Here is a 15,380-nt window from a genome sequence, read left to right as displayed (position 1 = left end):
TGAGCTGGGGGAGAGGCCAGGGCTGCAGAGGGGGGATGTTGTTGGCAGCTCCATGAGGATGCTCTGGGACGCTGCCCTGGGCTGTGCAGCGCACTGGGGATGGATCAGCCCCTGCTCTGCTGCTCCTTCCCGTCTCCCCCAGGGCCCTTGCAGAGCACCAGCCGTGCTGTTTGCCCCCAGCCTGCCCACGGCCAGCCTGGGGCTGCTCACGGGGGTTTTCTGTGCTGAGCATTGGCCTGGCCGTGTTCTTGAGAGAGCCTGGGCAAGGAGCCTGAAGCCCCCAGGCCCTGGCCTGAGGCGTCAGCGCTGCCCCAGCAGTGCCCATGGCCTGTCCCTGCTGCAGCCCCGGCACTGCCACCCCCAGGACTGTGCCCGGCCCCGAGAGCACTCAGGCCCTGCAGCAACACCAGGGCCACCAGGGCAGCGGGGCAGGGCCACGGGAGCAGCACTGGCAGCACCAAGTGCTGCTGCTCCTGGGCACAGCTGCTGTGCCAGCACTGATCTGCCCCAGCTCTGCACACAGACATTGCTGCTGCAGCTCCAGAGAAGGCAACAAAAGGGCATCTCTGCAGAAAACTGTGCTGGGACATCCTTTAGTTCCTTTAAAAACACTGAGAGCACAGCCCCTCAATGACACAGTCTGTGGCCACAGGGAAGGTGGGGAGAAATAAAATGAGAAATGACACAAATAATGACATTTCTTTGTGGACAACATTAAAATGTAAAACAAAGAAAAAGAACCTCCAAGAGGAAAACAACAAGAAGTATCAAAGATAACTTTTATTACAAGTGATTTCCAGAAATTGGCCTGCACTTTAATGTTCCTGAAAGCATCCAGTCATCTGTCTCCACACTGCAGCCTTGGGCTCCTGGTTCCTCAGGCTGTAGATGAGGGGGTTCAGGCCTGGAGGCACCACTGAGTACAGAACTGACAGTGCAAGATCCAGGGATGGGGAGGAGATCAAGGGGGGCTTCAGGTGAGCAAACATCATAGTGCTGACAAAAAGAGAGACCACAGCCAGGTGAGGGAGGCAGGTGGAAAAGGCTTTGTGCCGTCCCTGCTCAGAGGGGATCCTCAGCACAGTCCTGAAGATCTGCACATAGGAGAAAACAATGAACACAAAACAACCTAGTCCTAAACAAGCAGTAACTTCAATGAGCCTGAGTTCCCTGATGTAGGATTTAGACCAGGAGAGCTTGAGGATCTGTGGGATTTCACAGAAGAACTGGCCCAGGGCATTGCCATGGCACAGGGGCAGGGAAAATGTATTGGCTGTGTGCATGAGAGCATTGAGAAAGGCACTGGCCCAGGCAGCTGCTGCCATGTGGGCACAAGCTCTGCTGCCCAGGAGGGTCCCATAGTGCAGGGGTTTGCAGATGGACACGTAGCGGTCGTAGCACATGATGGTCAGCAGGAAATACTCTGCTGTGATGAAGAAGAGAAAGAACAAGACCTGTGCAGTACATCCCTTGAATGCGATGTTCCTGGTGTCCCAGAGGGAATTGTGCATGGCTTTGGGGACAGTGGTGCAGATGGAGCCCAGGTCGCTGAGGGCCAGGTTGAGCAGGAAGAAGAACATGGGCGTGTGCAGGTGGTGGCCGCAGGCTACGGCGCTGATGATGAGGCCGTTGCCCAGGAGGGCAGCCAGGGAGATGCCCAGGAAGAGGCAGAAGTGCAGGAGCTGCAGCTGCCGTGTGTCTGCCAGTGCCAGCAGGAGGAAGTGGCTGATGGAGCTGCTGTTGGACATTTGCTGTGGCTGCACATGGGCACCTGTTCATGGAGAAAGGACAGTGAAGAATTAGAGGCAATGCCTGTAACCAAAATCAAAGACATTTCCCATACCCCCTCCCCTAGAACACACATAGACAGTCTTTTGTGTTCTACAATTCTGGGGTTTTCTTCATAAACACCCTTATATGAGTACTGCTGTTCCTGGAAGTCAGAAATCCTCAGCATTTCTGCTTCACTCAGGGAGAAATGAATAAGTTCTGTGCAGCAAAGTGATGAGAGGAGAGTGAGGGGAGATGCTCTGTCATTCTGACCTCTTTAGAATTTCTCTGGGCTTTAACCTTTCTCTGGATTAGGATGATCAGCTTCAAACATTTTCCCTAAAAAACCCCCAGGTACTGCTGAGAGTAGATGGATCCACCACAGCCCAGCTGCACATTTGTAGCCAAGGACTCACATTGCTCATTTCACCAACCCAGAAGCATTTTCAGTCTCAGAACACTTCTGCCTTTCCCCATCAATCTTATAACTCAGAGATGCTCTAGGACATGTTTGCACCCTGGATTGAAGCTCACAGCTTGGACTGGAATCTCAGGGACACTTCCAAGTGTCCCTCTGATGGCACTGGATGAAGGGAGGTGCAGCTCCTTCCCTGGCTGCACTGCCAGCATTGCCCAGAGCCGGGCACTGGGGACAGCTGTGTCACCCTGAGCCAGCTGTGCCCCTGCCAGAGCCCCCAGTGCCGGGCAGCTGCTCCCAGCCCTGTGCTCTGCAGAGGGAACTGGGCCCGGGGCTGCAGAGCTGCCCCACGGCTCTGCTGCAGCTCTGCCTGCACAGGAGGGGCTGCACGCCTTGGAGCCCCAGCCCTGAGGGCAGAGGCTTGGCTGGGGCACAGGAGGGAGGGGGCTTGTGCAGAGGGAGGGGCTGCACTGGAGGGGATCCTCTGGACATCTCTAAACTCTCCCTGCCTCAGCATTTCTGGGTTTTGTTTTCTCTCCTTCCCTGATCTTCTCTCTGCTTCCTGGAGATTTTCCTCCTGCAGGTGTTTCCCTGTGCCTGATCTCTCCCTGCCAGCACTCCCAGACCCCAAATCTCTGTGCCCTCTCCTTGGCCTGACAGAACCCTGCCTGTTTGCAGGGCACAGGCTGGGGGCAGGTTCTGTTTGCAGCTGGGAGAAAGGACAGCTCAGACTGAGCCTGATGGCTCCAGCAAAGGTGATGCTGGGGCTGTCCATGGGCAGAGGGGCTGAAAGCACATTAGGGATCTCCTGTGAATCTCTAGATCACTAAAAGTAACAGTTCAGATACCTCAGGCAATTCTCAAAATTCCTAATCAACCTTTAATATTTATCCCCCATCCCTGCTATTCTCCAATAGTAGAAAACAGAATACAAAGTCTTTGAAATGTCCTCATTTTTATAAAAATCCTTGTCTTGGAAATATTCTATGGAGGATCAGAAGCCCTCACCATGTCAGAGCTCCATGAGCATTTCACGTCCCCTGCACCAGAAATACTCAGTACTCACAGGATCTGTGGGCATTGGCATGTTCCAGCTTTAGGAGATCTCTCCAGGAGCTGCAGCTGCATTGTCCTGCAGCCAGAGGTTCCTGTGCCAAGGGCTGGCAGTGATTCTGCCTCAGGCACTTTTCAGCCCCTTCCCAGCCCTGACTGATTGAAGCTCTCTGTGCCTCTGTGCTGTGCCCGGGCTGGCTGCAGGCAGTGCCCTGTTATAGGGAATGCCGTGGGAGACAAGACTCATGATATCATGATCATCAAGTCTCAGTTTATTGTAACAGATTTCACAGTTTATATATGTTCGTTAATTAGCTCATACATATTGCAAAAGCCAAGCTCATGATTGGTTGCTATGTGACTTGTACTATTATCTTAAAAGTATCTTTATGATCGATACATGCCTGTCCGGCTGGCCTTGCAGTTAGAACAGCTTAGTACCCCTTTGTTCTTCTCTATCTACTTCTACATACCAAGCAGTTTCAATATCCTGCTTTCTGCACATCATCTATTCTTCAGGGCCATGCGAACTTTGCAGCAGTCACGTAGCCCTCCCTATTTGGATTAATTTTACAGTATCATGTCCCTTGTCGTTCAACCATTCCTCTGTCAGGCTCTCTTCATCTCCCCCGTTTTCCTTTTGGACAAGAAGGTGTGCATTCAGCATTTTCTGCAAAAGCTGCTGCATCAAGCCTTGCAAGCAAGTAAACACACAGGGCAAAACAAGCAAAAGTATCACAATTATGCTTAGAACTATTATGCTGTATTTGATAATGTCTCTTAACTATGGTCCGATCCCCAATCCTTTTAGCTATCTTTTTAAACCTAATCTATCCTCTACCTTTAACTGTTGAGTTAGCTCGGTCAATTTTCGTATTTGCTTATGGATGGATGTAGAGTGATCAGATAAGTTCATACAGCACATTCCTTCAAATTCTTCACAACTATGACCTTGGGCTAGAAGAAGTAAATTAGTGGCAGCTGCTCTGTTTTGCAGAACTGCATGACAGATACTACCTATATTTGTGGCAAGCTCACTCAACATTTTAGATGGAATACTAATTTACTTTTTTGTCCAGTAGGCTAGGATTTTCAATTGTGTGAGAGCTTGCACTGAAGCAACTCGTGGGGTGAAAAATGAGGTTAGTATTACAGAAGTGCACCCCACTTCATATTTCTCATGTTTTTGATTGTTCTGTTTAACATGAAAGGAACAAACTTAATTCTAAATACAAACTATATTTATGATAAACTTAATGCTATGCTTTTGATTATCTAATTGATTGTTCCTCTTTTTCTTTTGCCATTGAAAAGCAATGGTAAAATGAACAGAAAAATCACAGGCATTACTAAAACTCATTAAAACTTAGCAAAAAAGTCTATAACATAATTAAAAACACACTTATGAAAAAACCCAAAGTCTACAATCTTCTGTGGGTGAAACACAAATCTTTGCACAATCCACTTTTGCTGTGCATCCTCTGATTTACTTGTGGAGAGATTAGTGTTCTCTTGAAATTGATAAGTTTAACATTCTTCACTGAAATCTATCTAGATTCTGCACCTGCTAAAACACAAACAAACTCAACACTCCCCACAGGGACTGGAGGGTCCTCTCTCAATTCTGTTTCCTAAAATTTGCATGAAGAAATGGAAATATCAACATCTTTATAATAAACATGAAAAAACATCAAGAACAAAACAATGCATATAGTAAAGAAACTAACAACAAATAAAAATCAATTAGATAATACACAATTAATATTACATATAAAATCACAGTTACCAAGTGCTACACTATCAAATTGTCATCCCAGAGTCTGCAGCAGCTGATAAACTTTAAAACAACAGAGATTTGGATAAAACATGTCCGGATCATGTTTCTCCAAAACTCCCTTTGAGGCTCAGCTGCCCTACATGGTCAAATTGTCAAGCCAAAAGGACTTGAATACTTTTTGATGCAGAAAACACCTGGGTCAATTACACCATCCACGTAGAGCCAGAGCTTGGCCAGAGCTCAAACTCTAATTGGAGGATATGTTTTAACACATTATAAAACAAAAGTCCTAGAAATAACAGTTACAAGTAAAAAACCTTATTATTAAAACTTTATCAAACTATCAAATAATTGAACCTGTCTAAAATCTCTTTCAAGACAAAAATTCTCTAAATACAACAAACCCTTTCTTCAGAAATCTGAAAATTTGAAGTCTGAAATCTTGAACTAAAATTTGGACAATGAATTTTTAAAGGAAGATGAATTGCAGCTGCATAAAAGATTGGATAAAGAAAACACATGAGTAGTTAAAAAATCAAAAACACAGGATCCTGAAAAAATATCTTGTAATCAATCACCTAAAGAGACAATAAAACATATGAAAACTGACTGTAAATACTATAACAACACCTTAATACCTTAATGCCTTAATACCTTAATACCTTAATAATAATTCTTATCACAAAAATCAGACAACTCACATTTTATGATCAACCTATTAACAAGAAATGTTTAAAATAGTTTAAGACAATCCTTTTAAAGCACTCATATAACATTAGTAACAATCACTACTTATCATTACTTACAAAAACTTAACAATCACTATTTATCGTATTATCTATAAAACTTAAAAATCATTATTACTTATATTATTATCTATAAAAACCCAAAGACAGAGATTACAAACTCAATACAAAAATTCCATCAGGTGACATTTTCTCAACTCTTGGTTTTCAGAGACATTTTTGGTAATTAAATGATTACTAAAATTTCTATCTTTATACAGTGATTTTTATCTATATCATATTTGAAATAACATTGATTCACATAATGTTCATCCTTCTTGGTATCTTGGAAAACACTCGGTACTGCTGTACTTTTTCATTACGTCTTCTGACTCTTGTAAGAAATTGGGAAGATGCTGTTGAAATTTTTGCTGTAGTGTTGCGATCCCGCCACCGGCGGCGCTGCTGCTCTCGGCGTTGTCGCTGCCATGGCAACCAGGACTGTGCCGCCATCTCCGCCGCCATTGCTGGGCGCTGCGGGGAGATGAGGGGCGGCGCCGCCTCGCTCCCGTCCTTGTTGTGTCACCTTGTGGATGGGAGAAGAGACACCCCCGCCACGGCCGCGCCCCGCCTGCTCCGGCTCCAGCGCGGCTGAGCCCCCGGAACGCCCCTCTCCCCCCTTGCGCTGCTGCTCGGCAGCAAGGAGCCTTCCGTCTCTCGGCTGATGTCCGCTCCGCCCCGGGCTCGCCTCCGGCTCGGTGCTGGCCGGCCCCGCTCTGTCTGGCCCCGCGCCTGCTCCGTTCTACCTGATTCCCGTTCACACAAAGTGAATTTGGGATCCCAGTCCCGTTGCCATAAAGCAATTTGGATCTCAATTTCCAGCACCTCAATGCTACTAGTGTCTATGGGAGGTACAGGCATTTCAGAAGCAGAGATGGGAACGGGAAAATTTGTGAGAACCGGAGGGTTTGGCTCACTGGAGAGAAGCGAGGGTTTACATTCCTTATTTTTCTCCAGAGCTGTCCGTATCACTTCCACCGCCCTCTTTTCTGCCTGACACATTAACAATTCGTTATCAACCACACTCCAAAGTTTACTCATTTTCTTGCCCGGTTTATCCTCATCTAACACTAATTCCCACAACTTATCCCTATATCTTCTCCATTCTGAAAGTTCATGAACACTATGGGGGTTAATGAAAAAGCCGTAAGACTCAGCATGATGCAATAGCGAAGGGAGATCCTTATCTAAGTCAATCCCCCTAATCTGCCTTTTTCTAAGAGAAGCACTAAATAAATCATATGCTGCTTGCCTTTCCATGATTACGTCGGTACCGTTGCTGGCTCCTTCAGGCTTCGGCAGCACGTATCGGCTGAGCCCGCTTCTACGGTCACTCAGGGCGCGGAGAAGAGCGTTTCGCCTCTTCTCTTTATTTTCGCCGTCCTTCCAGCCGCAGGACCCGAACCCCAACGCAGCACCTCTCTCGCCTTAGGCTCGGATCAGGTCCCTGCTTTCGGGAGCCAGTTGTTGGAGGGTGCCGCAGGGGACAAGACTCATGATATCATGATCATCAAGTCTCAGTTTATTGTAACAGATTACACAGTTTATATATGTTCGTTAATTAGCTCATACATATTGCAAAAGCCAAGCTCATGATTGGTTGCTACGTGACTTGTACTATTATCTTAAAAGTATCTTTGTGATCGATACTTGCCTGTCCAGCTGGCCTTGCAGTTAGAACAGCTTAGTACCCCTTTGTTCTCTATCTATTTCTACATACCAAGCAGTTTCAATATCCTGCTTTCTGCACACCATCTACTCTTCAGGGCCATGCAAACTTTGCAGCAGTCACGTAGCCCTCCCTATTTGGATTAATTTTACAGTATCATGTCCCCTGTTGTACAACCATTCCTCTGTCAGGCTCTCTTCACATCTCACCCCCCAGAAGATGTGTGGTTCATCCCACACCTGTGTACCTGCCCCTAAAACATCAGCGTCTGTAACCCCATTGGCCCATGCCTTATCCCAGCCCACCTAGGAGCCCCTGATAAGGGGGCTCCGAGAAGCCATGCGGCCACTTGGAACCTCTTCCCGCTCTTGGAACCTCTCCCCTCTCTTAGAACTTCCTCACCTCTTAGAACCTCTCCCTCCCCCCCTGGGGCTTCCGCTCTCCTAAACCCTCCTTTTGTCTCTCCCCTCCCTTGCCCTCTTAAACCCGGCCACATGCTACACCTGAGAGCACGAGGCTCGGACCTTCCTGCACCCCCAATAAACCTCTTTCCCCAAGAGCAACCTTCAGAGATCTCTGCCTCCCTCCACCCACACCGTGCTGGAGCGTGGTCATCCCGCATTTAGGTCCCTGGGCTATTTGTTTATTGAGTTGAAAAGACTAAAGTGGTTTCAGTGGTATAATGTACACATCGCTTGTCAGGTTGAGATCAAAGCAGCTTTAGCTATAAGAGAATAGAAGATGTCTGCACTTGGCAAACTCTTATTTTTCCTCCACATATGCTGTACATTCATCAAAGAGCATCTTCACAAGTCATACTTTCAGCTGTCAGCCACTCCTAAAACTATTGCAGCTGCCTTCCTTTCTTCCTCAAAAAGATAGAATGGGGCTTTTTTCAGCCCCAGCCATCCTTCTCACTGTGCAGAGATAGGGACTGTGCAGTGCCATACAAGTTCCTCAGCCTGGGGACAGGTGCTCATTCTCTCCTGCCTCCAATGGTGTGAGTAACAAACTTGCAAGCAGGAGACACTAACAGAAGCAGGTGTCTCTCACTTTTTTTTCTTTTTCTCTCTTTTTTTTTGTTGTCACTTTCCAGTATTCTGTGAGCAATAAAAATCCTTAAATATTTGCAGGGGAAACTAAATTTTTTGTTCTTGTTTTTGCTTGACTAAAAATCTGGGGGTTTGCCAAGATACAGATCAAACCAACAGCAATCACTGTCAGTGGGATTTTTTTCCATGTTGAAAAAGTTTAACAATTAAATTCCATCATTTACTCTGACATGTTGAGATATCAGTCACTATTGCATGGGCCAAGCACTTATTCTGGATTATATCTCCCAGTTATATAACCAAGTATTCCTTCAGTACGATGGTCTTTTTGCCAAAAGATTTGATGTTCCATAGAAGATGCAATTACTGTACAGAGTTTGTGCATAAAAAGAAAAATCCTCAATCTCTGACATATGTATAGAGCTGACAAAGGAAAGAAATTCAGTATCAGAGCTGGGTAAAATGGCTCATGGTTCAAGTGGTTGTTTTTAATGCTTTTAATAAAAAAATCCTCTGCTGTTGTTTTTAAATACATGTAGTCAAATCTGGAAATTTGAGCATAAGACCATAATGTAGCCACAGTAGGATAATGGACTGAAAAAAATAACCACTGAAAAGACTGAATAAAAAATAAACACTCCCCACTTTGTCCCCCAATTTTTCTGGAATTGTTTAAAGCTAAAAACTACAAAACCAAAATTTACAGAGCTATTTTTTCTGAAGTGTGGACTATACAGTAGTGATAATGAAAATGAGAACAAGCCTCCTGGGATGGTTGTGCTACTTTGCCCTGCCAGATACAGAAACATTTCTATACTTTAAGTATTTTATGTTGTTTTAAATTTTATTTCATTTCTAGGGAACAACAGTACCTCAGGTCATTTTGATGTCAGATTGTATTTCACATCATTTCTGTATGAGGTGCATTTCTTTTCTTTGGATACTTCAGGAAAACATTATGAGGAGCCTGAAAATTGATTATATGAGCTGTGGTCAGGATGCAGCCTTACAGAAAAATCATGAGCACTAAACTTTCCTTGCCAGCAACAATTAAAATATGTAAACCAGTATTTTAAAGAATTTGAGTTGAATGGTGATGACTTTAAATGGCTTTTTAAAGATGGTGACAAAAGTACTTATGGGTATTTTCCCCTATACTCATACAATTCTGTGTCTTTAATGCACTGTAATCATAATAAATATTTCCAGAACTGAAGAAACAGAGCCTGAGAGCTTGTCCATCCTAGAAGTTTCTATTGTTCTCATAAATTTTTCTCTACAATTATCTCTTCTCTTGGAAACACTGTGACATAACCATGCTGCCATAATAAGCATAAGCAGTAGAAATCAAATTCAGAGCTACACAACTTATTTTACAAGGAGAACAGATAATGAAATGGTAAGTAGTGTCAATATACATTAATGGAAAAAATTGCCTAAGCCCTGCATGACTCTGAAAGAGCAAGCTTTCCAGTTATTTTCGAATATTCTGATCCACATGGAAAATGCAGAGAAGTCCTATTTTGCAGGGCTGATTTGCTTCGTATGTGAGCCATAGCAAGGTCAGAATCCTTGGAAGGACACTGCTTCTTACCTCAAGATTTCTGTGAGCTTCTGCCTTGCTTCTGGCTTGGAAGACCTTGAAAGGCAAAGAAAGAAGAGGAAACCAGTGCACTTTTAACCAGGGGTGACTGAAGAGATTAAATCGCTGCCCACTGGCCATGATTCACAGAGCACAAAGCGAAGATTGACTGCTCATGACGACATTTGAACCTTGTGTCATTGCAGTGAATCCTCCTGGGTGTACCTTGCTCCTTAGACTGAAGGCACTGTCATTGAGCAAGCTGGGGGTTAAAGCAGCCTTTTTATTTTGGATAGTAATTCACTAATACTTGGGGACTGAGAGGATTCGGGTTGCAGTACTTATTACAGCCTATTTCTGCCTTGGTGGAAGGAGGTGAGAAGTACAGAGTACCTGAAGCAAGGAAGAATTGAGATATGCCAAAGAACCAAAAAGCTTGATTGGCCACCTAGAGCAAATCTTTGTGGGCTTTAGGAAACTGTGGGGTGGCTGCTCTCACCTGCTTCATGACTGGCCTTTCTTTTCCTGCATATTATTTTCATTTCTACTGTTTGTATTGTTTTTTCTTGCACTTTGCTCCTTACTATGAATTAGTATGCTGCTCAAAGCTAAATATCAGCCAAATTGATAAAGATAGGTTATTTATATCTTCTCAGGATTTAAATGCCACAGAAAAAGTTGGGGGACTTGAGCAGATCAAGCAATGTTTTACCCTGCAGCCCCATGTAAGTGACTAACTGCTTTAATGGCAGGTACATTGACAGCTTTAGTTTGGATATGGAGGGAAAATAGATTGTTTTTCGGAAGACACTGCTACTTTACTCAAATTTGCTGCACTACAGCTCAAGGGTTAGAGCACACCTAGACAGTGTGACCATGCTGTAACTATCACTGTGTTCATTTGTAGTTTTTTTACTGAGAAGTTGAAGCTTCTTCTTCTTCCTTTAATTAGCTGCCTCTATCAGGACCTGTTTTGTTTTCTGCTATAAATGGTGGGTCAAATAAAAATAAGGACAGATTTCAGGCAATTTGAGAAATTTTTCTTCTTTTATTATTTCTTCACACATATATATGTAGATATTGCTGAAGGGCAGCTATTACTGAAGGGTAGCTCAATCTTTTAGGACTAAATTGTTCCCTAGGAGTTGTAAAAGTGACTGTGTAAAGAAAACTTCAGCAATCTTTCCAAAGATTGCTAAAAAAATTCAAGAGTACTCTGCTGCAAAATTTCAGGCATTTCAGGGCATTTTCACTTCAAACTTCAAGCATTTCTATGGAAATGCTCAAGAGACAGCATACTTAATATATCCAACATCTCTGTTTGCAAAGAGTCTATTTCAGATAGAGGTATAAGAAGGACATTCTCAAAGATATAGAGGGTTACGTACAAAGAATGACGCATTTCAGGCAATTTGAAAAACTTAACTTCTTTTATTAGTTTCTCAAACATAGATATTCAAGTATTGTTTAAAAGCAGACAAGCAACTGGGGGAATTCTCTAAACTAAGGGGAATTCTCTAAACTAAGGGTTTAAACTAATCTAGTCTAAACTCTATTTCTCTACACTAAGGGTAGCTTTGCAAAATAGTTATATACTGCCAACACTAAAGGGCCTCTGGAATGAATGCTAAGAAACAAGTCTAATTAAAACTACAACTCACTAAATAACTACATTAAGTCCCTAATAGGCTAGGTTGCTGTCTTCGAGGTATTCCAAGCAACCTCCATCAGCTTCACTGTTCTTCTGCGAGGATGTGCAGGTGGAGCCAGTTTCTGCCTCCTTGACTTAGGCAACAGCACTGTTGCAAATGGAAGGTGAAGGGCAAGGCCACTCACGGAAGTGTCTGCACAACGAAACCATGTGCTGCACCATCTTCCTTTCACAGGAGCAGGAAAGCAGCTTCAGGATTGCCACGGACAAATACAACAATCACAAAGAGTCGACGTCACAGCAATCAGCTGCAAACTTCTCCATCAGAGCTTTGTGCAGGGAATTCTTCTCAGTGTTGGAGAGCATCATCCAGAGGTGAAAGTGCAGCTGAGCATAAGCCTCCATTGCCTTTCTGTGGGCATCTGGATCTCGGGCCAGGTACTCAAAGAGGTTGAGTGGCTCAACCTTTTGCATTGCTGGCGGCAAGCTGATCTCTGCAGGAAGCTTCTCGTTGCCTAGAACAAAATGGTCCAGGCGTTTCCATTTCAGGCAGAGCTGCATTTATGCCATGATGTCCTACAGCCGCAGTGGAAATTCCTTCCTGCGCCAGTAGACGGGCGGTAAGATGTTTAACACATGCATGACCAGAGTCTTCCAGTTACAGGTGGAAAAACCTGTGCCGCTCAGCATGCAGGTGAAGAGCTGCAGGTATTTCAGGTGCAACCTCTTACATGGTATCTGCCTGGCAATGTGCTGGAAGAATTTTGCCTCCGCCACAGTGAATGTCTCAGGCCATGCTGTTCTTGTGAGGATGTTGGCCTTGGTGGGCTGACTGCTCACAAGGTTACCGGAGTTGCCTTTCTGGGCCTCTATAGGCTGGTTGACCACAAAGATGTCATAGTCCCCTTGGCACACCCCAAAAAGCATCTCCACCGACAGGGTCCTCTTGCCTCTGCTCAGCTGGAATTGGCAGGACCGGCTGCAGGGCTGAAACACCAAGTGCCATGAGTATGACTGAGGCACATGCAGCCACGAGCATCTCACCATCTGGAAGAACCAGCGGGAGGTTTTCTCCACATCCAGGTAGGAGCCGGTGCAGAGTGTCTCCAGGAGGCTGCGCTGCTGCTTCCGCTGCAGCTCCTCCTGCGAGTGGTGCAGGAGGCACAACAGCTTCTCGCCCAGCTGCTCGCTCTCACACGTGCACACCAGCTCCACACGGACGCTGAAGGTCCTTGCTGCCGTCTGCCCTGCACTGCTTGGCTCTAGGTGGAAGGTGTGCCCTGGCGGGGGATTCAGTGGGACCAGCACACGGTACACCCCATCCCACTCATGGGGGCTCCAGCCCTCAAAGGCACTGCCCACCCCGATGGCTACTCGAGGCACCGGATCAAAGCTATTGCTCACGCTGTACACAAAGACACGCGTGAAGCTCTCCATCAGCTCAGCTGTCACTGAGCAGCCTCTCTCCAGGTCCTCCACAGGCCACTCTATACCATCCATTAAAAGGATGTCCTTCTCATTCCCAGCATCTTGGGTGTCTTCTCTGTTTTCAATTCCACCACTGGCATTTTCTTCCCTGCCACCATCACTGCCACCTTTTTCACTGGCAGCCACATTACCTTGTTCCTCTTCTTGTCTATCATTATTCTTGTTTCCCTCCACATTCACATCAGCCTGTTATTCATCCTTGTTTCTATCATTGCCATCTTCTGCTATCACATCCTTATTTACTTCCTCAGGTGCAGGAAAACCACTATGGGCAATTTCATTCCCACATTGATTGCTATCTTCCTGCCCAGTCCAGTCTTTACTTCTTTGGTCATTGGCACGTCTGCTTTCCTGCACCTTCACATCCATGTATTCTTCTGTTCCATCTACATTGTCTTCACCTTCATTTACATCAGTGTTTTTGCCTGCCTTTATAGTAACACTATTGTTTTTTTCTTCATTTCCTTCTCCTTCTTCCTTTCCAGTGTCCTTGTCTTGGTCCACCTGTACATCCTTAGTTTTTTCTTTATTTGCTTCTCTAGATCTTCTTTATTTCCAGCAACATTGCCAGGTTCTTCTTCATTTCCTTCAGTGGTAGTGTCTCCTGGCATATCCCCATCACTCTGTCCTTCTTTCTTTAAGTGATAGCCATTGTCGACATCGCTGTCTTCCTTCACATCATAATTGCCACTGTTGACATCGCTGTCCTCCTTCATCTTCACATCATAATTGTCTTCAGTGGCATCATCCTTGTTGCCATCATCTGCAGCCACAGGACTGCCTTCTCTGTCATCTTCAGTGCCGCTGTTTTCTGCCTCCAGAGTCATATCTCTGTCTTCTTCACCTTCCTCTGGATCAGCGGTGTCTTCTTCCTGTTCAGTTATTCTCTCATCTCCCCAGGTCTTGCGGGAGCTCTGGTCCTTGCTGCTGCTGCTGGCCTCACAGCTCCTTCTCCTGCAGCCCAGCCACAGGCCCAAGAGGAGCAGGATGCCAGCAGGAACCCAGAATGGCCACTGCTGCAGGGCACCAAAGAGCATGGCTCCCCATCCCTCATCCTGCTGCTGCAGGGGCCCCTGCTCCAGCTCCTGCATCAGCCGGGCCATCTCACGCTCCAGCAGCTCCTGACGCTCCCGCATTCTCTGGTGCGTGGCCTCATCCAGCCCATCCCCAGCTGGCTGGGGGTACTGGATCAGGCTTTGCACAAGCACAAACAGCAGTGACAGTAAAGCCATGGTCTGCAGGAGGACACACAGGAGGGGCTCAGTGGGGCCGGAATGGAGACAGTGAGGGGCAGGAGCGGCAGGGATGTGGTGGCAGGAAGGAAAGGGCCCCCGGCAGCTGGCAAGGCTGCACCGCTGCCCCGCGCGCCCCGCGCCCCCAGCAAGGCGCTGCGCCCGGCGCTGGGCCCTGGAGACGGGGCAGCCCCGGGGACCGGCGCTCCTGTCCCAGCCCTCCTCCAGCCCCCTCTCCCCTCTGCTGTGTACTCACCGCTTGCCGAGGCTCTACTGGGGCAGCGGCACCGGCCTGGGGCCTTTTATAGTTGCCCCCATTGTGACACGGCCCCTGTGCTGTCACAGAGTCCAGAGCGCATCACAGGCCAGCCCCGCCCGCCGTCCCAGCCCGGTCATGGAACTCATCATGGCCCCGATGCAGAGAAGAAAGGAACTGAAGTCTTTTTTTGCGTTTCAGGCTCTCTTATGTAGTTTGTCTCACAGCCACACAGCACTCCCCCTACCCCAGACTGGATGTGAGACTTCAAAAGGTGATGCATGTCATCTGCATCCTGTTCTGTTCAGCGCTTGAGACAAAACACCTCAACACCTCTTTCTGCTGCTGCTGGAAGGGGCAGATGAGATGGCTTGAGCTATGCTTGTAGGAAGCTACCAAAACAGTAATAGCCTCTTCAGCTGCACACTCACTAGGCAGAGGAATTTACCTCAAGGCACATGTTGGACCTGAAGGCACATCTGGAAGTGAAAAAGCATCTTGAGAAAAAATATCTGCGTTTAGTCTCAGAGGAAGAATTTGAGCCACCTCAGAGCATTTCTGTTTTGTTCTATAATTGTGGGGTTGGCGGCTTTTTTTTTTTTTTCTTTTTTTTTGAGGGCATAATAATTGTAATAAACACTACCAAA

General features: G+C 46.2%; 1 protein-coding gene and 1 pseudogene across 1 annotated transcript in view; one reads left to right on the top strand and one right to left on the bottom strand.

The window, feature by feature from the left end:
- LOC144246558 (uncharacterized) overlaps window positions 1-15,380 on the top strand; it is a gene marked incomplete at its 5' end in the record, with an annotated part of 597,045 nt that overhangs the window by 463,530 nt on the left and 118,135 nt on the right.
- On the bottom strand, window positions 12,037-15,193 carry LOC144246414 (uncharacterized; annotated as a pseudogene).

Source organism: Lonchura striata, chromosome 6, assembly GCF_046129695.1.
Source record: "Lonchura striata isolate bLonStr1 chromosome 6, bLonStr1.mat, whole genome shotgun sequence".
In the NCBI taxonomy this organism is placed as follows: Eukaryota; Metazoa; Chordata; class Aves; order Passeriformes; family Estrildidae; genus Lonchura; species Lonchura striata.
This window is presented reverse-complemented; position numbering and strand designations above follow the sequence as displayed.